The sequence below is a fragment of the Ammospiza nelsoni genome, chromosome 8, assembly GCF_027579445.1.
Source record: "Ammospiza nelsoni isolate bAmmNel1 chromosome 8, bAmmNel1.pri, whole genome shotgun sequence".
In the NCBI taxonomy this organism is placed as follows: domain Eukaryota; kingdom Metazoa; phylum Chordata; class Aves; order Passeriformes; family Passerellidae; genus Ammospiza; species Ammospiza nelsoni.
In genome coordinates, this window is record NC_080640.1 from 5,091,043 (window position 1) to 5,112,889 (window position 21,847).

The window sequence follows — 21,847 nt, forward strand, 5'->3', positions numbered from 1 at the left end:
ATTGTGTCAGGTTTTGTGGCTGGAGTGGAAGAATAATGATTAGATCCCCTTTACTCAACTTTATTTAATGCTGAGCTGTTGGAACCCCGGGTGCTGAGAATTTTAAACTTTCTGTGCTTCAAGGCACAGACCCACAAGAGAACACTGCATTTGACCTGGGGTAGTGGAGAAGAATTCCAAAATTGATCAATAGCACTGGGATTATGGGTGTGGAGTTGTGGAGAAGTGTGTAATATCACAAAGTAGAAAAATTAAAGTTTAAGGTTTTAAAATATAGAAATAAATATGAAGCAAAATAGAAATTTTAAGGCAGAGACAAATTGTTCTTCTTTACTTTCATCTTCCTTCTTCTTCATAGGTTTAGATGATGTTTTGTAATTAGACAGAAAAGTCCCCATTGCAGGCTTCGAGAGATCAATTATTAAGTTGAAAAGGAAAACAATCTAAGTATCACTTCTTAATTAGAGTTTTTAGTCTTAAAAGATTTGTAACAAGAGATAGTGAGCCATTTTGTACCTTACTAATGAAAAGCTACCAAACTCATAGTTGTAAGACTGTTTTACTGATAAGAAATAATAAACACCTGAGTCCAGTCTCAAAAACTACAAAAACTACAGTCTCAAGTGCCTTCAATCCAAACCTCAAAAAATCAATACTGAGCCCCTCTCCTAAGGTTTGCCTGCATTTGTTTGATGTATTTGGGGTGGAGAGGGCAAATTCTGTCCCAAAAGTCTCCAGAGTCAATCCTGAGCAGGCACTGGGACTTTCTCCAGCCCCTGTGGTGCAGAGTGAGGAAGGAGACGAGCGCTGCTGGCACACAGCTCTGAGCCCTCCTCTGCAAAGATCCAATGGTGGGCTCCAATCTTATATCATTAGCATTCACAAACCTCATTTCCTGCCAGCAACAGCCACTCAGCACTGAAAAATCATAATTTCACAGTGGATTGCCATGCAAGTTGAGATAAATCCCCGAGGCAGAGCACGGCACGCTCTGTCCCGAGGCACACAGGCAGCCCCCAGGAAGTCTGCTAAAGGAGATTCTGAGCACTCTGCCTTTAGTGGGCTCTTTTTACACACATAAATTCTTTTTTTTTAATCTATTTTTATGTGTATCTATATGTAAATATGTGTATATGAGAAGTTGAAAAGTGCCTTAGGAGTAGAACTCCCTACAAGTGATAGCTATTATTAGACAGAAATATGAGACTCTGTTCCACCTCTGTACCATCTGTGTGAAAAAGCAGCTTCAAGGCTCTAGCAGCACTAAAAAAGCTGGCAGTGCACTTTTCTTATCTCTGCTGCCTGCAAAGAGAAAATTAGTAAAGGCTCCCTGATACTGAGCAATTGGATGTGTTTACCAAAAGGAGCCATCAGTGACACAGAATTCTGCTCTGGACTCTGTAAAAAGATTGTATAAACATCTGCCTTATCATTTACAGTACATCTTTCCCATGCACTTATTTTTTATAAGTATCTTAAAATACCCAGCATGTTCTTGCCATTGTATTTTTAAGAGTATTTTGAGCAGATAAGCTATTTCCTTACTGATGCCTATATTCTGCTGAGTCAAGTATTTGCACTCAGTTCAAAAGTAATGATGAAAGTTTGACATTTTATGTTTTCACTTTTCTTCCAGACTCACAAACAAGAATTAGTTTCCCCAAATAAATCTTTTCTACAAGGCATCTTTGGTCAGAGAGCTTTGTAAACACAACTCGTGGAGTGAAGCAGCACAGGGCTGAGTTCAAGGCTTTCAAACCCACAATAAAGTTAAACAGTTAATTGGGAAGGTGGATGCATTTCAGAAGATGCAAGAGCCAAGAATGCCTTCTGCCTTCACTGGAACTGGTAACACATGGTTTTTCCTTGTAGCCCAGCACAGAACCAAACCGAAGAAAATACTCTCACAAAGTAATTTGGTATTAGAATGACGCGATTCTGATTGTTATTAATGGATGTGAGACCAGCCTTTCATCCCACTTCAAATTAATCTTCAAAACCAGCATTAAATCACACATCGAGAGTCAAACACCTCTCACTCAGGCTGGGCTGCTGTGATGTGTTCCCACTCCACAGATTGTCCATGTATTTAAATGCAGTTGTAACACTGCAGAGCTGATCTCACCAAACTCTGTGTGTCCTAATTCATAATTTTGGTGATTGTCTCCTTTAGATCACAGTGAAAAGCACATTTTGGTGTGTAACTGTGGCTGAAAGCCAAGGCTGGACATGAAACTTATTTTTTAACATTCTGGTGGTAGCATCTATGAGTTGTTCAGCGTATGCTGGTCTGCCACTTCATTTTGTCCTTTAAATAGACACAATTTTTGCTCATAGAAGGTGTGTTTTTCCACCTACATCTCCCTGTAGGCTGCATCTCCATTATGTAATTCATGAAAATAATACTCAGGGGCAAACCTGGGTGCTTTCTTGGGCTTGCCAGGCTGTGAGCACAGGGAGTTCACAAATTACCAGAGTGAAAACAGAGGCGTGAGTTTGCCCTGCAAAGGTGGCAGGTGCATTGCAGGACTACAAAGGGGACCTGCTCCTTTTGGGAACCTGCCATAAACGCAGCAGCTGAGGCAGGAAGGGCTACAGTGAGCTCATGTTTATTTTAATGCTGTTTGTTGCTCTGCTCAAACAACCCCCTGGATGATTTTGGCCTCAAGTGCTCACTCCAAAGAAGCCTCTGTGAGTAAACACCACCTGCATGGTGGAGCACACCACGAGCCACTGCTGCCACTGTGTTACTTTCTGATCATCCATAATGTGGGAATGGGGCTGCCAGGCTCTGCAGATGGCAGGCACGTGTGCCCAACATCCACATTTTATAGCTCTGATCAATAAAATGAAAGCTTTCCCACCTCTGATGGTAAAAATTGTCTCTCTTTAGTTACTGGTTAATCTCTGTCCCTGTAATTTCCAGGTAATATTGTCTTTAAATATTTGCATTTAATTTTGGCATTGTTGAGCAGTTGGCCTACGTATTAGATTTTCCTAGAGCCAACATTTTCTTGGTGTTATCTAGAGTTTTAATTTATTAGCTCCCCTCCTTAGTGAAGAATTAACTTTGATCTTCTCTTATCTGCTCTTGTGTTTGTGGTGACAGTATCTTCTGCAATGTAATTCCTTATTTTCTGGCTTTCTGGGAGAGCTCAGAGGTTAAAATCAGCTTTTCTGCTCAGCCTGTGGCGCCCCAGGGGTGCAGAGCCACCTCACCTGAGCTGTGCACCTCTGAAGGTGGGAGCAGGAGCAAACCTGAATTTCACACCATGCCTCGGCTTTGATTAGACTGTCCGTTTTGGATTTTAAATTTTAAATTTAAATTAAACATGAATGCCTCAGCCATCAGAGGAATGGCACATTTTAGTGCCTACAGTGTTTACAGGATTGAGGATAGTTCTGGAAAATTGTTTTTTACAATGGAAATGTTTTCAGGGCTTCCTGGTTGTTGAACCTAGTCAGGAGTCCTTACTGATGTCTATATTCTGCTGAGCCCCTCTCCTAAGGTTTGCCTGCATTTGTTTGATGTATTTGGGGTGGAGGGGGCAAGGTCTGTCCCAAAAAATGACTCCTCATCAGGAGTCATTTCCAGAGAATATTTTTTTTTCTGTAGTTCTATAAAAGCTTTTAAAAAGCATCACCAACAGCAGTGCATGAAGGAACAAATAAATTCATTACAGTGGGAGTTGTTGGAGGAGATAATGGTTCTCTGTCCTTGACCACATGCCATCCTGGAGAGATATGGGGCATCTGACTGCCCAAGTGCTCATTTACACTTCACAGGACCATTATTTACACATCTAAATGGTATTTTTATAGTCTTATTGAGCGCTTTGAGTATCATCATTCTACTCCCTGGTTTAAAGATGGAACTAAAATCAAATTTCCATTTTGTGATCAAGTCCTTTTACATTAAAATAAAATAAAAACCAGACAAATTGAGGTATCTGATCACAATTAATTCTTTTGCTCTCATTCCGTTGTTTTTTTGCTCTCTGCAAGCAACATTTTCTATTTAAAAAGTAAACACAATAAAGAAAATAAAGTCAGGAGGAAGGAAATGTGTAAATCTTTGTCAGCTTTGCATTGCCACAGCAAATGCAATGTGATACTTCCAGCATCCACCAGAACAGCATCATTTTTGCTGCTGACAGTGTGATTACTCTTTTTTTTATGGGAGAAAAACAGGAGCTTTTCCCTGTGTTAAAATCTCATTTTCTTAATCTCATTCACTGCTGGTACCAGACTCCTCAACTGGACATTTTTCCTCTCAAGCCATGCATGGATGTACATTCTGATCCTACTGTTAAACTTCATGGAAAAAAAAAATTGACCTGACCATGTCAGCACATTTTTATGAGTAAAACCCCAGAGTCTCTTATTGGAACTCCTGGTAGCTTATGGGTTTATGTGCAGCTTTGGTAAGAGCTTTTATATAAGTGGATGTATTTTAAACCAGCATTTGTCAGAATTCTGTATTATTACATTTTTCCAATTCTGTTGATTTATGTGTAATCTTCTCATTTCCTCCCTCAGCCCTGTAAAAATGATCCTCACTGCTGTGCTGCTCACACAGCAAAAACTGGCCAACTCTGCTTCAGATGCCTGCTTGACTCTGTCCTGACAGTGTCCACATGCCAAAAATTCCCCCAATAATTATTTCTGCCTCCTAAATCTTCTTCCCCTGCTTTTCCCACTCCATGGAAACTCTCCCTTGACCTATATATGTGCCCTGTTTTACACAGTTTGTTGCTGTACTGGGGCTGCTCTCAACCTTGTATACATTTTCTTTTCTTCTGTATAACAAATAGCAGGTAACAAATACATAGGCCTATTAAAATTATTACAGATTGCCAACCCTCATTCATTTTTTTGGTGGGAAAATACAAATGGAGATCTCCATCCTCTAGGAAATCACTGCCTTAAATCTGTTGAACAGTTTGAGACTATGAAACCAACTTATTGCAATAAATTAACAGCTTAAATAAATTTATGTATGCCCTTGTTCTTAAAAATATTTTTAAATGAAAGTGTATGTTTTGTGTTTCCAAATTTAAATTCTGCAGATTTTTAAAACCCATTCTTTCAAAGGTTTTTTTTTTTTTTTTTTCCAAAATTTGGCCCCACAGGTTACAAATTCCTTATTTGAATTATAATCATAGAATCATAAAATGGTTTGGGTTGGAAGGGATCTTAAAAATCTTCTTGTTTCAACACCACTGCCACAGGAGGGGTGACCTTACGAAATATAATCATTTGTTTTATAAAGGGTCCAAGTTTCATTGCATTTTTCCAGTATTCTTACTTCAAAACAGAAAATCCTTACCAAAGCAGCTCCCAAAATCCAATAGGTGTTAGTTAAATAACAAAACTCCTCCAAGTATGAACATCAAAAATTGATTAATTTTTAAAATAATTGAGTTTTTTCCCTACAGTTCTGTTTATTACATTTATTATAATAAAACACATTTATTTAATCTTTATACACTTCCATTTCCCATATTTATTTGAATCCTTTCATTCCAGTTCTTTTCCAGGAGCAGGATTCCACATTCCCAGGGAACATGAGGGCCCCATAAGCAGTGAATGCTAAAAGCCCTTCGTTCACTCTGGCCCCTGCCCCACAGTGCTCAGAATAAATAACAGTGCAATATTTAACCCCAGTGCCATATTTGGGTGCATTCACAACCCCAAATGTGCAACCCAAGGGGTGAGGTGACCTCCCCTGGCTGAGGGACACTGAGGTGTCCCTGAGCAGGGGTTTGGCAGCTCCTCTGTGGGCAGGGCCTTTATCTGCTCATTCCGCATCCATCTGGAGGGCAGAACTTTATTAACACCCCCCGTGCTCTCTGACTCACAATCTGCTCCCGCAGCACAACCTCTTCCTCACAGAATGAATTCACAGAATCACAAGGTTGGAAGGGACCTTCAAGACCATCGAGTCCAACCCAGCCCCAACCCCTCAACTCAAGCCTGGCCCCCAGTGCCACATCCAGGCTTTGTTAAACACACCCAGGGATGGGGACTGCACCACCTCCCCGGGCAGCCATTCCACAACTTTATCCCCTTTCTGTGAAATCTTTTCCCTGCTATCCAGCCTGTGTTTCCCTTGAGGCTGTGTGCTCTGGTTGTGTCAGTGCTGCTGCAGACAGAGCCCAGCCCCAGCTGAGCACAGGCACCTTTCAGGAGCTGTGAGAGTGATGGGGGCAACCCTGAGTCTCCTTTTCTCCAGGCTGAGCAGCCCCAGCTCCCTCAGGGGCTCCTCTCAGGGTTTGTTGCAGCGGTATGTGGCCACTAAGGCGAAGTCCGGCTAGCTGAGGCGGCCGACACCCCAAGTGCATAAAGTGCCAACCCCCTTTGGCGTCCTGGCCTCAGGCTGGGCTGGATTGCGGACTGGACTCACTGCTAAACGACGAGAAGGAAGGAGCTGGACACTCGCCGGGGGGCTAAACTTGGTTTATTGCAAAGCCCACAATGTCCCAGCGAATGACCAAGAACAAAGGGTGCTTAGGGGTTATAAAGGGAAGGAGTGGACCCGGGAGGGGTTTACAGAAGACCAATAGGGGGAGAAGAGGGGATGAACTTAATACAAATGACATAGTGGAGAGCCCAATAGGTACCAGGTATGGGAGGGGCCCCGGGACCACAGCCAACCACAACCCCCAAAGAGGAGAAGCTTCTGGAATACTGGGTGGAGTGGGGGGTGATTGACTTGGCCCAGGGAGGAGAAAAAAGCATACATATAAGGGAAAATGGGGAGGAGGAATTATATAACCTAACAGATTGACAATAGAACTGGCAGGGCTGTGGCGGGAAAACTGAGGATGGCAGAACCATTTTACACAAAATGGGGGGGAGCAGATACATAAAATGGGGGAGGAATTAAATGAACTTAATGAACACACTACAACAGTTTGTGTTCCAGCCCCTCTGGATGTGCTCAGTGTCCCAAGGTCCTGCCCAAGCTGAGGGGCAGAGCTGGGCACAGCACTCAGGGTGTGCCCTCACCTGGCTGTGTTGTGGCTTTTCCTCTGCTTGTCACTTTGCAGCCTGGCTGAAAAAGAGCCCACAACCCCTTAATGAACTTGGTTTGGGCTTCCTGTCTCCTCTGTCACCAAATGACTAATTACTAATTTCCAACTATGAATAATTTACATTACATCCTCCTTCTTAACCTCAGGGGTATTTCCTTGGATTTATGTGCTTTAGATTTCTGCAAAGGCTTCGTCGAACACCTGCCTGAAATATAGAGCAATTTTCCAAGCAACATTTTTAAATATTTTACATCTGTCATGAAAATTAGGAAGTTTATCTCTGAGTTCTCTGCTAAATCTAACGTATGAGATTGTTCTTATTCTTATACAGGAGTCTTTAAATTAAAGATTTTAAAATCTTGGTTTTCCAAAACTACAGCAAAGCTGCACTTCCCTACATACTTGTTCTTGCCTTGTCCTTCAGTCTTCCCCCAAAAATCTCTTTGCAGAGCCTGGATTATGATTATTGCAATAGATGTTCTGGTTGCTACCAGCCAACCTGATTATTCTGTTTTTTGTCACAATCCTTTCTGGTAATCTGGGCTGCCTACAAGTGCCCAAGGGGATGTTTTCCCCAAACATGTAATTATCCTCTGTTTGCCACTTCCTCTGCCAGGACCAAACCCCTGGCCAGTCTTGGATTAGGCAAATTTAGAGCCCATGGCTCTGTGCTGTTGATCTCTCTCCCCTGCCTGACCTAAATTCCATTGTACACCTGCCATGCTGCATTTGCTTAAACCTGGAACAAATTCTGGTTCTTGATGTACTGCCAGTCTCAGTTTTTAATTCAGGGAGCTGACTGTGCACGGGGATTTGTCTCTGCACTGACTTGTGGACCTGCCACAGGACTGCTGTGCGCGTGCCTCTGACTGAAAAAGCCAAAAAAAAAACCCTAAAAAACCCCAAAACTGAAAAAACCCCAAAACCTGGTGCTCCACGGATGGAGGGCACACCCCAGAGTGCAGCCTCTGCCCAGAGCCCCTCATTCCCCCTGCTGCTCCCAGTGTGGCTGCTCCTGCTTTGGGCTGCCACTCCATGCCCAGGAAAGTCTGAGTGCATAAAACCCATTCAGTTGTGGATGAAAAGTAAATAAATAAACCAACATCATGGAACAAACACCTTCTGTGGAAGTCATATTTCAAAAAGTGCAGCTCAAAGTAAAAAGTTTCTTGGAGAAATGTGGTCACTGGCTCTATGTTCACTTCCCTTCTGGAAGGGATTTATATATTTATATCCTTGGTTTTTTCTAACACATGATGTAATCCATGTTTTTCTCCTACAAATAATAACATAAGCATCATTCTATAATATATAAATAATAACATAAGCATTAATCTGTAGTTGGGGTTTTGAAGTAGGGTTCCACAATTCTTGCCACCATCAGGTGAACATTTAGTTTTATAATTTAAAGTGATCTATCCTTAGGGAAAATATTCAGGAACCTGATATATATCCAAAATTAGTGAACACTAGAACATTTTGATCCAAAGAACTTGGTCAGAGCCATAGCTGAAATATGACTGGAAAAGTCCACAGTACCCAGCAGTAGCATCCAGGTCAGCATGACACTATTTTCCTCTGGAACAGGATCCTTAGGCCTGCCCTTGGAGCTGATCATGGAGCAGCACTCCCAAGCATGGCAGAGCTCTGCTCTGCATTCTCACTAAACCTCAGGACCAGAATAATGGGCCAGTTGATAAATTCCAAATAATTCTCCACACCTGGAGACCCATGTGAAAGATGGAGCGTCCTATTCTTGGAAACAGGCCCCTAAATTGTGCCAGAATTTCATTTGGGAGTCTAAATCCTGGAGTGGATCTGACCAAGGTGATATGATCCTTCTGAGTGATCTAGAATTTAAAGCCTTCTGTTCTTGGAATACCTAAACCTCATCAATTTTCCCCTTTTTGGGTTCTCTCCAATATGGGATTTTATTTTAATAAAATCCACTGCAAGGTGCAAAGTGGAACAGTTTAATTAAAGTTAGGACAATGGGAAGAGTTTCTAAATAACCAGAAACTTTCATGGCTCAAACTACATGAAACACATATTAATTATCACTGCAAAATAAGTTCAAACAATGAAAAATATTGATGGATAAAATTGGGAAGGTTGGCACAGAGATTAAAGTGAATTATTTGTGTCAGTGTGTCACCAGTAGTTTTTCAGGTGACTATAAATCTAAAAAACTTCCTTGTGTTTCATGAAGGTTGCATTATATTCAAAAGTACTTCTTGATATTGCAGGTGGCACTGGAGACTGGAATTCAATCTTCAGTGTCTCCATTTGAAATTTTCACTGTTGTCAAAAATGAAGAGACAAGGAAGTGAATTCTTTGCAGTTGTTTGTTGTCTGGGCAGGGAATTTGCCTTTGACATGTGTGTACAGTGCAAAGCTCCCTTGGGGTGTGACTGTCCTGTTAATGCTACCATTAACAATAATGTAAATAAGCTGTCAGCTCAATTCTTAAGTAATTCTGCCCCAAATCCTAGCTGTGATCTCTTCACATGTCAAAGGCATTACATTGATAAGACATTTAAAGTGGTCTCATTTAGCTTATGCCATCTGATCTTTCAGCAGGTGAAGTGTTGGAGGTGTGTGGATCCCACCTCCTTTCCACAAAATCAGACATTGGGGTAAAGCACAGGGAAGAGAGGAACCTCTGGGATTAACTGAGATAGTGAAATGGTTGACCTTAGGAAATAGGGGTGAAAGTTGCCCAATTGTTAGATTTATTCTGGTAAATAATATGGGTTTAAATTGTTTGGCGACTATTTTGATACTCAGCCATGAGGCTACTTAGATTGATAATTTCTTTAGGGTCTGATTTACTTTCTTGTCCCTTGTCCTCATGACCAAGCCAGGAGTGGTATTGGTTATTCTGGTACCTTTTACCACTAACAAAATCTCCACTCTGATCTAAACACGGCTTTTTCTCAGACAAAAATTCTCAAAAAACTTGGTTTTCATCCTGAAAATTTGAAAATTTCAAAACAGCTTTAAAACCTGTTAAAAAATCACCATCTAAGTTACCATAATATTTTAAACTCCACCTAGGGCACAAGGAGTCTAGACTGGATAGAAGATCTGGCATAATTATTTGGTTAATTCTAGTACAATTTAAATAATTACAGCTCTTCCATTTGAGACTGTGTTTTCCAGAGCAGCACTGCACATTCCTGCTGATGGTTGTGAGCAGAGCTTGCCAATGTCCAAATCTCCCTGTTCCCCCAGCCCAGGAGCACAGCAGGACCCATGGCTACCATGGGCTGTCTTTAGACCTTCACAATGGTCCTGAAGGAGTTCTGGCAGGATCTCCAGGAGATGGATGCACGTGCTGAGCTTTGCAAAGGGATGACAGATACCTCATGGGCAGCTGGTGCTTGCAGCCCTGTATTTTTTCCTTTGGAAGTCCCAGAAAAACTGATTTCTGCTGACTGACAAGGAGAAGCAGGGCCTCCACATCTCTGGTGTCTTTCCAGTCAAGTTCCCAAATCCTTTGGGGCTTTTTAGTGCTGTAGCCTTGGAGACAACCAGAAAAAAATCAATTACTGAGTCAATGCCAAGTGGGAAAACGAGACAAAGAGCCTTCCAAGAGCACAAAAAACTGAGATGAGTCTGAATTAAACAAACAAGAGGAATGGTAGTCCTACCTCATCCTGAAGTGGAGCTCACATAAAATAAATGCTGATAGGTTTGCTTTCCAAGTGGAACATGGGAGAGAGTGAGCAAGGGAGATTGTGAAAGAAAAATCATTTGTACATTAAATATCTGGAGGGAGCACTTTCAGTCATGCTGGAAACTCCAATTTTTCCAAACCATCCTGCAGCAGACTGCACTAATGCCTAGGAAAGACTAAAGGTGTCTTGGATCAGGCAGCACCCAATATGTTTATGCAGCCCTGATGGGAAGAGACATGTTTATTCAAGCTGCTTGCCAAAATTATATGTGCTGGAGGCTGCTAAGGAAGGGAAAGAATTTATTATTTGTAACAGTGCAATGTTATATATGTAGAAGAAAACTCACCTAAGTAAAATGGATTCTAAGTAATTTCAAGCCAGGCTTTCTCAAACTGGAGGAGGAACAGGGTGGGGGACAGGAAAATTATTTGAGTTGGATTCTTAGCTCACAGGAGCTGCACAGTGAGTCAGTGTGAGCAGGAACTGGGCACCAGAGTGGGTTGTCCTCCACAGAGGTGGCACCACTGTCCCACCCTCCCTCCCTTCCCAACACCACCAGTACCTCCATCCTTAAATGCCTGATGGACAATATGGGCCAGCAAGCCAGCCTAGCTCAACTCCAAGTAATTTTTCCTTGGGGTGAATTAATTCCCTGAATCAACAAACCAGCAAGTTTGTTGGTATTATGGAAAATAATATCTACATGATTCCATTCCTCTAATGGAATAATATCTATATAATGCCATTACTCTGAGATTACAGCATCTCATCATTAAGATGAAAAAATAAATAACCAAAAACTCCATGACCTTGAATGCTTGAAAAATTGCAGAGCAATCCTTCTAGATCCTACAGTGATTCTGAAAAGCACATTTTCTAGCCAAAGCCTCCTTGCCCTAAATTTTGGAGCTGTATCTCTGCTAGATTGAGCTGGATCTCACTATTGAAATGTAACTCATGTGCAAGAGCCTTGTATAATCTGCCTCAAGGAATTATTACTGCACTTAAAGCAAATTGTTTTGCAAGCACTGGGTTTCTGTTTTGTAATAAATCTAAACTTTCTTTGTCTTGCTTTATTTTGCTTCAGTGAACAACATCCCCTCATTGTCTTTTCTTCCCGAGATGTTTGAATAATTATTGTTTTCAAAGCAGGAGGTTTTGTTTGATTGAGTATAAATAGTTGTATAAATCTGCATACCTCAAAACACACACAAAGAAAGACAGGGAGATGAGACAGCAAAGAGAAAATGAGGAGAGCAGATTAAAGGGGAAAAAGAGAGAAAATAGAAACTTTCTGTTTGAGTCACTGCAGCTCTTTGACTTCCATTTGTGATATTTTCAAGGAGTTTGAGATCTTGGTTCTCCAGAAGAACTTGGGAAGACCCAGTTATGTAGCAGATGATTTTGTGGACACACATCCTGCATCCCTCTATCTCCCTCACTTGGCTATACCCAGAGGGAAGCACAGAAGTAGGGTCCTGCAAAATCAGCTGAACCTGTCTTGTTTTTTAATTAAATGTGGGAATTCCCTTAGATATTGTTTTGACATTAAAAACAAAAAATCAAAATTTTAACAGGACTTTCTTACCAAGCCAAACAACAAAGTGGGGTGAAGACATGTACCTCTATCCCAGCCAACACAAGAACAGGGTTTGGCCATTTTTGTTTTGCCCTTTCCTAGAAATTCTCTCACTGGGTGATCCTAAACTCTGCCCAGGGACTGGATCCTCACCAGCCCCATCCACCTGCATGGGAAAGCAGCAGGCAGGAAGGAAAAGAGCTTTGGTTGATCTTCCTTGGGAAGTGCCGTGGAAATGGCCATTCAGCAGGGATCAGCAGGGTGAAGGAGAAAGGATTTTGATGCAGGCTGTGTCCAGATGTGCAGCTGCAGTGTGGGGAATACCTTGCTTCACACAGCACAGTTTGCACTTTTACCGTGTGGAAGCTGAATTCTTTGGGGTTTTTCCTAGGCAAACAATTGCTGTGCTATTCTTGAACCAGCACTTCCTCCCTCTGGAAAAGCCCAGGCACCTCAGCTTCCATTCTTGTGTTCCAGCTCTTGGCTCCCCTGCTCAAGCAATGTATTTGTCTGATACTGTAGCTCAGTAAAAAAATATAAAATGCAATGAAATCCTCAAAAGACTTAATGGAGTGGATCTTGAAGTTTTATAGGCAGAGATCTTGGGTGCCCTTTACCCTGTAACTTCACTGAAATACTTTGTAACTGAAGAAATTTAAAAACAAACCTATCAAAGGATTTAATTTTCCATGATTTAAGCATAGTTTTAAAGAACATTTCGCACTTACTGGCTTTGTGCTTTGTGTAAATGCATTAGCTGTTGCCAATATTTTTTAATCTGTATCTGCATTAACTTGTATTTACCATCTGTTCCTTAAATGGAAACCCTGTAATAGGTTATGTTTAACATGAGATTAATGCAGAGAAATGGGCCTGCAGTCACATTTTGTAGTAAACTGTTGTCTCAGCTCTACCTTTGGTGTCATTTACAGCAGGTGGGCAATGGCAGGGGATTTTGTGATGGTGCCTCAGCAAAGTGGGCCATGGCCAGGTCACCCTCTGAGCTGTCAGGATTATCTGCTGGGAAAAATTGGTGCTGTTTCCAATGGGAGGAAAATTCAGTGGAATAGGGCATATTGGAATAAGAAATATTTGTCCTGCAAGAGACAATTCTATTGGTAATTCAGTATTTTCAGGTGAGATGTTTGTTAAGATTTCTTCAGATGAAATAGCTGTCGTGGGGAGGTTTTAGGAAAGAAGTCAATGTGTCATTTTGCAAGCCAAGATATTTATATCAAACAGGACACCCCAAACTCACAACACTTGAATCTGTGGCTGCTTCCAAGGCGTTCTGTCTTGTGAGCACAGTCCCAAGTGCATAGATGAGAGTCTACTGAGGACTAAAATGTCACGTTCAAAAGGAAAATCCTGGTTTTTACATTGTTTGGAAATGTCTTCCGTGCCTCCTAGAGAACATACAAACAAAAAGAAAGTAAAAACATACAAAAGAGTATTCCAAGAAAATGTTGCAATGAAAAGAAAACGACAGAGAACTTCCTCTGTTTGGATCAGTAAATACAAAGCAAATCTCTACAAACAAACTCCTTTCAGCGAAGATATCAGTGAAGTTCACAGCACAGGTCATGAGATCCTGGGCTGTTCCCTCCATTTCGGGGGGAATTACTGGAAGCAGTTCCTGCCAGCCCTGGTGGAGGCTGTGTTGTGTGGCCAGGTCTCCAGCTGACTGTGGGACTGACACACACCACCCCTAAGCCTGCTGCCTGCAGCTCCTCCAGGAGAAAACCAGCTCAGCCTGGAAGCTGCAGCTCTTCAAAGCGAAATAAGAAATATCTGCTGTTTTTCCAGGCAACAAGGACGCTGCCCTGTGCAGGTCACCGCTCAGAGCCTGACACAGAGCATCAGCTGGGGCTGGTGGTCGCTGTGCAGCCAGCTGAGGGTCATGCCCCGTGTCCAGCGTGTCCAGCAGCCTCAGCAGCAGGCTCAGCACAGCTGCAGAGGTTCAGTCCATCTGGGAGCTCTTGCTTTATGCCCACGGTATTTTCCCCTGTGTTTAATATCCTGCAGTTCACTGGAGCTCTGGCCAAGGTTACATAATTATTAAACTCTCTGTTCTTGAACTCCTTGTAGCAAAAAACCCAGAGTTTTCTCTCGACCCTTTATCAGTGATTTTTCTATGAAATCAAGTTCCCATTCCTCAGGTTGCAGAGGAAACTTCCCCTTTTTGAGGAAACTCTCTTCCCTTTTTTCAGTACTCCCTAACTCTGGGACATTTTTAGGAAGCAGGAAGTACCAAAGCAAGCTTTTCCATCTCTTTGTGGTCACCCTGAGAGCACATACCTCTAAATCTTGTGATTTCAGAATGACTTTATTATCCAGAGGGACTTTTGTAGCTTCTTGACTGCAGCACTTCTTGACTGGTGCTCAAATTTCAGCACCAACTGTTGTTCATGTTTTGCACCCATTTCAATGGTGGCCGGTCCCCTTTTTTGTCACCTTTTCATTTATTCTAAAGTCTGAGCTGCTCATAGCGCTGTGCTGCTTCTTTCCTTCTGAATTTCCCATCCTCTTTACCCACAGACATTTTATTCATGTAGTCCCTTCTGTTTGCTATTTGTTTTCCCTGCTTAAAATCCAAACGCTGGTTAGTTGAAAGTGTCTATGCCCACACGGCAGGCTGAATGATCACAGCCTTTAAAATGCAGGATTTTCCCCCTGAAATACCTGCAGAGAAATATATTCTGTGTTTACTGGTTCAGCTGAAAAATGCAAAATAGACACTGAAACCCAAATTTAACAAAAAGGACACAAGCAGCCTCTCTCAGTGCCTTCTGTGGAAGCTTGTGAGAATTTTCAATACAAAAGTGTCTGAACAATTATTTGATTTCTTTGAGTGTTTAGTTGGAAGTGCTTTGGTTTTTTCCAGCCATTTTTTGAGTCACAGAGCTGTGACCACACCAATGTCCTGTTTCTTCATCAAGGCTGGTGTTTCACTGTGGCTCTCTGAAACAGAAAATCAGGTAGCACACAGCAAATGTCAAAAGAGGGAATTAACCTGCTAAAAATGCCCAGAACTGCTTCTTTTAATTTCTCTTTTTTTTTTTAAGTCATTTATTGAAGATCCAAGGCCCAACCCTATTAACAGGATGATACAAAGGGCTTTTTGAACCTGGAACTTTTAAAAATATTCATATTGTATTATACAAAATGAAATGCTTGAGTGTTTACTTTCTTACCTTTTTAAGCTTTGTCTGCTTATTTTTAAAAAAATTTTTTTAAATCACAGTTGTCAGTATGGTCCTTCCCTTCAGATTCCAGGGGAGAGTACCACAGGCATTGTGAGCTCTTGTTCCTGAACAAAAGAAATGAAAATAATAAACTTTGTAAAAAGTGAAAATAATAAGCTTCATTAAAAGTTTAGAAACCCTGTTTATTGGTTAGCTTCAGTTCCTGGGCCTGCTAGCCAAGAACATGGAGGTGTTTTTAGTTCAGTGGAAATATCTAATTTTAACAGATGAAATAAATGGAACTAGGCATGTAATAAGGGCACTATTCTGTACAAATGCAGCAGAGATGGTCCAACAGAGATTACCTCATGAGCATCAGCTTGGCTGCTCTAGTTACAGACTGAAAACAAACAGCTCCCAGCATTCTGCATGAGTAACAGGCCCTCAGGAAATGCCCAAACCCAACATTTCAAGCATCAATCTCCAGTGCAGAAAATTTAATCTCTTATTGACTAGCACTGATGCTGCTCAGGACTCCTTGTGTGAGTATCCAGGACTCAGCCAGCCTCGTTTTTCACTGCCTGAAAGCCAGTGAGGAGAGCACTTCCAGATGTCAAATGAACCCTCCACATTTCACAGATTCAAGGATTTCTTTTTGAGACCATTTATAGAAGTTTGGAACAAGCACAGGGTATCATGTTATTAAAATTTAGGGAGGAGTGTTTTACTTTTACAAAAATCTGAAGACATTACTTAGCTTTTTTTTGCCATCACTATTAACATCTGAGATCCAAAAAGGAAGTAGCTCTAGGCACCTATAACTAAATACATCCTCACCATTATATTTATGATTTTGCACCAAAGAAAGTGTCCCAAATTTAGCTGTAGCAAGGCATCCAAACACTCAGCTGGGTCTGATGTTACTGAGAAAGTCACAGAATTTATGACTTTTTAGGCTGCCATGTTCAGTGGACAAATTGTGATTGCTTTAAGGATTAACTGCCAAGCACCAACAAGAATTAAAGAAAGAGTTCTCAGAAGCTCTGCAGGAAAGGGATGTTTCTGGGGAGTTTTGGGGGAACTGGCTGAGGTCACACATCCAGCCTGAAGCAGCAGCCAGGATGTTTTGCTGGGCTGCTCCATCCAGCATTTCTGTCCCATGGAGAATGGAGGAGGACACACAGATGGTAAAAGGCAGGGAGGAGAGCTAGGCATACCCACACATTAAAATAGGAGTATCTCAATTTAAGCTGAAGTTGAATTACTTCCTTTACTCTGAAGGTAGATTTGGTTTGATGAGGATTTGGAAAGAATGACCATTATATTTAACAATTAACATGGCCTGCATTTTGCATTAACAGGCTGTCAATAAGCCAAGTCAGCTTTGTAGCTTAGAGCTTGCCTAGTTCTGATGAACTTTTCTCTTTTTTACAAACATTAACTCACTCCTGGCATGCTCTGCTCTTGCTGCCATGGCACAGCTTAGATGAAGGTGGAAGAGATTTGGCATATCAGGATCTACAGAAGATCAGAGGTGTGCAGGCAGTAGCAAAGTGCTTGCCAAATGCTACAAAACAGGGAAAATATAGGAAAAAAAGCCTCGTCTGCTTAGTTCCCCAGAACCAGGGTCCTACTGGGGACAAAGGGCTTCTATGGCAATGAGCAAGTGACCAGGAGTGCAATGGTCACTCTGGGATGGTTCCATGCCATGACCATGGCTATTCCAAGCAGTTTCTGTCTCATGGAGCTGGTGACTGCACAATAAAGCCCTCTACAGTCCTGATCTATAAATTATTGTAATTATGTGCTGAAAGCAGCTGTGCTTTTTACGCACATCTCAGTTCTGCTCAACAGGAGCAAAGGTTACTGTGGGTGCTCACAATGAGATCAGTAAATCAGAGGGATCAGTAAATCATAGCCTCACATGCAGCAGGTTGAGGATGCTGAATTAGAATTTTATTCCCTTTGTTTTCTGTTTTTACCCATGAAAACCTCAATAAAATATCCTTCTATCCCCATCTGGGTCCAAGTCCAATTTCACTGCTTCAGCAGTTGCACAGCCTTCATGGAAGAAGCAGGAGTCTCTCCTGAAACTTTAGATAAATGGTGACCTTTTGGAAGCTCTGAAGCAAACAAGAACACAAGGATGGAAATCTACCATTCCAGTTATTAATAACTCTGGAAAAAATTAAATTGTGCTGAACTAAAATGACAACACCTGTTCTTACCTTCCAGGTGCTTGGAACAACTTTGCTGCTGAGCTTCAGGGATGAAGGGAAGAAACTTTCTGCCTGATGCAGTTAGATACAGAGTCTCCAGGGATTACAAAAGCTGCACAAAAACCTGAAAGGGAGAGGAAATAAATAATTTTTAAGGAAATAAAATCTGACAAGCCACCTCTATCCTTTTGCACTCAAACAAGAGACCATACATGTAAGCCCAGTTGGTTTTTTACACAGAATATTATAGGTGGAAGTGATTTTTCAGCCAAATAGTAATCTTGTTTAGGAGACAGAAATCAACTTTATGTATAGGCTTCAGCCTGTGGACATTTTTTTAATAGATTTTGATATGTAGAAGGGCAGCTGGCACTGGGAAGGGCATTGCAGCACCCAAAGGAATCCATCAGATCTTCTCAAAAGTTGCAAAGTCAAGCCAATCAGGATGATTAGAAAGGAATTTTATCACCTATTTTTATTCTGTTCACCTGTGACAGCAGACATAAAAACAGTCTCTGACCTGTATAGTTTGTACCCAGTGTGAGTGAAATCCTTCAGCTGAGACACAAGAGCCCTTTTTGAAGAGAACAGGTTACAGTCTCATCAGCCTGGTGGGAGTTTGGCATCCTACTCCCCTGAACAATATGAAAAATCTCAACCTGAGACCCACTCTGATATAAATCTAACAGCACCCAAATATTTCCCTTGATGGAAATGGAGATCCCAGCATGGACAGCAGCAGATGAAGCAGAAGGACCATCACCATAACCAGTCAAGGACATGAGCACAAAAGTTAATTAATACAGTGCTTTAACCAAGAGAAGCTTTATACCACAAAGGGTGTGCAAGGGAAGGCTGGGAGCTTCCCTTCTGCAGAGGGAAAGCTTCTCTGGAATTAAATAGATAGGCTCAGGCTCCTTGCCACAGTAAATCTCTCCTAAATCCTTTCACCCCACTGCAGGGGTGGGAGTGGGAGGTGCAGGACAGGGGAGGGTGAGCCAAGACTTGCACTGCTCCTGAGGGAACTGGGGTTGCTACAGCTGCTAAAACGAGAGCAGGATTTATGCTGCATGTTTGGAATAGCACTTGTGTTAAGCAATATATACTTCTTAAATTATATGTTTTTTCTACTCTAGTGCATATGGCATGACTATACCATTTCTGGAATAAGGAAAAAGCCAAAACACACTTTAGCTGTTTTAGATAAATTCACACAAAATTTCTGCACCGTGTCCCACTGAATTTACAGTGTTAGTTGTGTCTGAGGTTTCTGGCTGATCTCTTGTTTACCCTTTTGATAACAATGCCAGGCACTTCCTAAAGCTGCACGGCATCCAGTAAGGAGTTGATGGGAATTTACTGATTTACACCAGCTGTGACTTCATGCAGGCATTTAGTGGAAATATTACATGTTTCTTGTAGTGGAAAAAATAATCTCAGTGCTGAAGATGTTTTATTATTCAGTACCTGTCTGTATATAGAAAAACATGATGTCCTGTTGCTCTTTACACTTTGAAGAAACTACAGGTGACTTAAGGGGCAAAAAGTTCCTCAGTCCCTCCAAGAAAAGCCATGGGAGTCAGCTAGAAATGTTTTTAAAATAATGCATTAAGTGATACAGAATCCATAGGTGAATTTAAGTTATGAAGTTATAGCTGTCTTTATGTAATTCAGGTTATTTATACCAAGTTTAATATAGCCACGGTTTCAATCACTGTTATTTTAACATATTTATTTAAAAATTAAAGAATGTCTTAGGTTGCCTGCCAGCTGTATCACAGCCACATCAGTTATCGTGCAAGAGATCAGTCACTCAAATTCAGTGCATGACAAAGTGTAGGAAAAAGAAATATTCCCACAAATGCAAACATTATGAGGAAAGTGCTTTATAGGTTGTGAGCCATAAAGTCAGCTGGCTGTTTTAACTGAGACACTCACTGCTCTCCCCAAGTTTATAAATAGCATCATGAAGGGTGTGTTCCATGTTCTAAACTACCTCAAGAACACAATTTAAATATTCTACAATTCACATGTTTGTTTACACATCCTGAGAGAATATAATGCTAACGTTTAGATTTTGGAAGCCTGTAAAATCCCATATTGTCTCAATGGGAACAATTATGGTGAAAGCAAAGCAAGAGCAAAAAAACTGACTCCCCAAGTTGTGGGTGACAGCAGAAGTCCCAGAGCTCCACCACCAGAGCAGGAGATGCCACCTGGCTCACCCAACTCCTTCAGGATGGGGGTAAAACCTTGGTTTCTGTGACAGGTCAGCTTGGTTTTAGTGCCATGCTGCTGGGGAGTTGCCTTTCAGGCTGATCAGGGAGACAGGAATAAATAGTGAGGGAGGATAAGGAGACACAATCCTATTAGTCAGGCGGGAGGTGATGTCAAAGGCAAGTTTCAATTACAGCAGGATTATTAACAGTGATGGTGTCAGCCTGAGACAAACACAGCTCAGTACCAGACATGCAAATGCTCTCAGTCTCCCTCTGGACAAGCTAAGTTCAGCTGAGGAGTCGCTGTGAGAAGTGTTGGGCACACTTGCCCAGAGGAACCAGTCAGAACCCTCAGTGGACTGGAGCATTCACAGTGCAGATGGTGGCAAAGCCAACAGGATTTCCCTGGCTCAGCAGCCCTGAGGGCATCACCAAAGGGTGAGCCAGGAGCTGACCGGCCCTTCGGAACCTGGGAATGGTCACTGCTGAAATCAGGGCAGGAGTCACCAGGCTGTGGTCTGTCTAAAATAGCACAGAATCACAGGATGGTTTTTTTGGGGTGGGAAGTACCTTAAATCCCACCCAGTGCCACCCCTGCCATGGCAGGGACACCTTCCACTGTCCCAGGTGGCTCCAAACCCAAATGTCCAACCTGGCCTTGGACATTCCAAGGACCCAGGAGCAGCCACAGCTGCTCTGGGCACCTGTGCCAGGGCCTGCCACACTCAAAGGGAGGAATTTCAGTCACCAAACACAAGTTTGGACTAAGGGAATACAGAAAGCTGAGAACACCGCCAACTATACACTGATATAAGCCATGGGTATATATTCCTCATTGCTCCTTGAAGCTTATTTATCCTCCACTGGACAAAATGTAATCAACTGACTAAATCATCATCAACCAAACACCTAAATACTCTGAGAAGACTCCATAATTCTCCTTTTTGGCTGATCTCTAAGAATTTCATTTCTGCTGCACAGGACTCGAACATAGAAGTCTGTAATTCTTGGTGTTTTCCATAAATAATTATCACAGAAAAAACCCAACCAAACAAAAAGAACCAAAAAAACCAACAACAAAACAACCAAAAAATCACAACAAAACAACAACAACAACAAAAAACCCAATAAAACAACCAAAAAAAAAACAACCCAAAAACCTCCAAAATCAAAAAACCCCCCAAACCAGAGCATTAGGGGCTTTGGGCTCTTTGAGAAACACTCTGTATTTGAAAGACATGAATTTATGCAGAGTAATAAGGTCCCATTTATGTGTTCTACAGATATTGTTGTACAAAATTATACAAATATAAAATCAGTTGAAGGCCCAATGAACTTACATAAGCGGTTTTGGTAAATTGGTGCCGAAAAGGACACTTGTGAGATTGAGACAACATAAATATTAAAAAAAAAAGATTGAGATCATTCAACTGAAAAATTTCATTAAGATCCTGTCTAAAATGTCTTTATGAGTCAGGAAGACAGAAAAGAAATCTGCACCAAACTAGCAATGCTCACTTGAACAACAATCTAAAATCAGTGTAATTATTGCAGTAATAAAAAATAAAAGCCACATTTCTGACAGTTTAATTTCTATCATTTGTGGATCCTGTGTAGGGGGGGATGTTACTCTGCCATTTTCAGTTCCATCTCTCCCAACAACACTGTGCATTTAGCTGCCTGTCCTAAGATTGCAGGAAAATCTAGAGACTTCTCTTTTTAAGTAATATCTTTAATTCAGTCAGTGTTATGGATTGGAGAGCTAGAATTGATACCTGATTCTGTCTTGTCTTGTCAATAAATGATGCAGCTTTTGTTTCTGAAGGCATATTATTTTTAATTAAAAAAATCTAATAACACAGAGGTGTCATTATTTGTAGGGAGTTTTAGTCTTTGTATTTTTGTGCAATGGTAATAAAAAAGACACC

At 41.5% G+C, this 21,847-nt stretch overlaps 2 long non-coding RNA genes across 2 annotated transcripts in view; one reads left to right on the forward strand and one right to left on the reverse strand.

Moving 5' to 3' along the window:
- LOC132076145 (uncharacterized) overlaps positions 1–4,771 on the forward strand; it is a 108,557-nt gene extending 103,786 nt beyond the window's left edge. Inside the window, exon 5 of the long non-coding RNA XR_009418875.1 lies at positions 1,637–4,771. This is a non-coding gene — a long non-coding RNA (uncharacterized LOC132076145). The remainder of the gene's footprint in view (positions 1–1,636) is intronic.
- A 5,547-nt stretch (positions 4,772–10,318) lies between these two features.
- On the reverse strand, positions 10,319–17,826 carry LOC132076146 (uncharacterized). The gene is made up of 4 exons (XR_009418876.1): positions 17,710–17,826; positions 15,491–15,606; positions 13,555–13,702; positions 10,319–10,559 (listed from the first exon to the last, which is right to left on the reverse strand). It is a non-coding gene; the product is annotated as an uncharacterized LOC132076146 (long non-coding RNA).
- Positions 17,827–21,847: the final 4,021 nt, after the last annotated feature.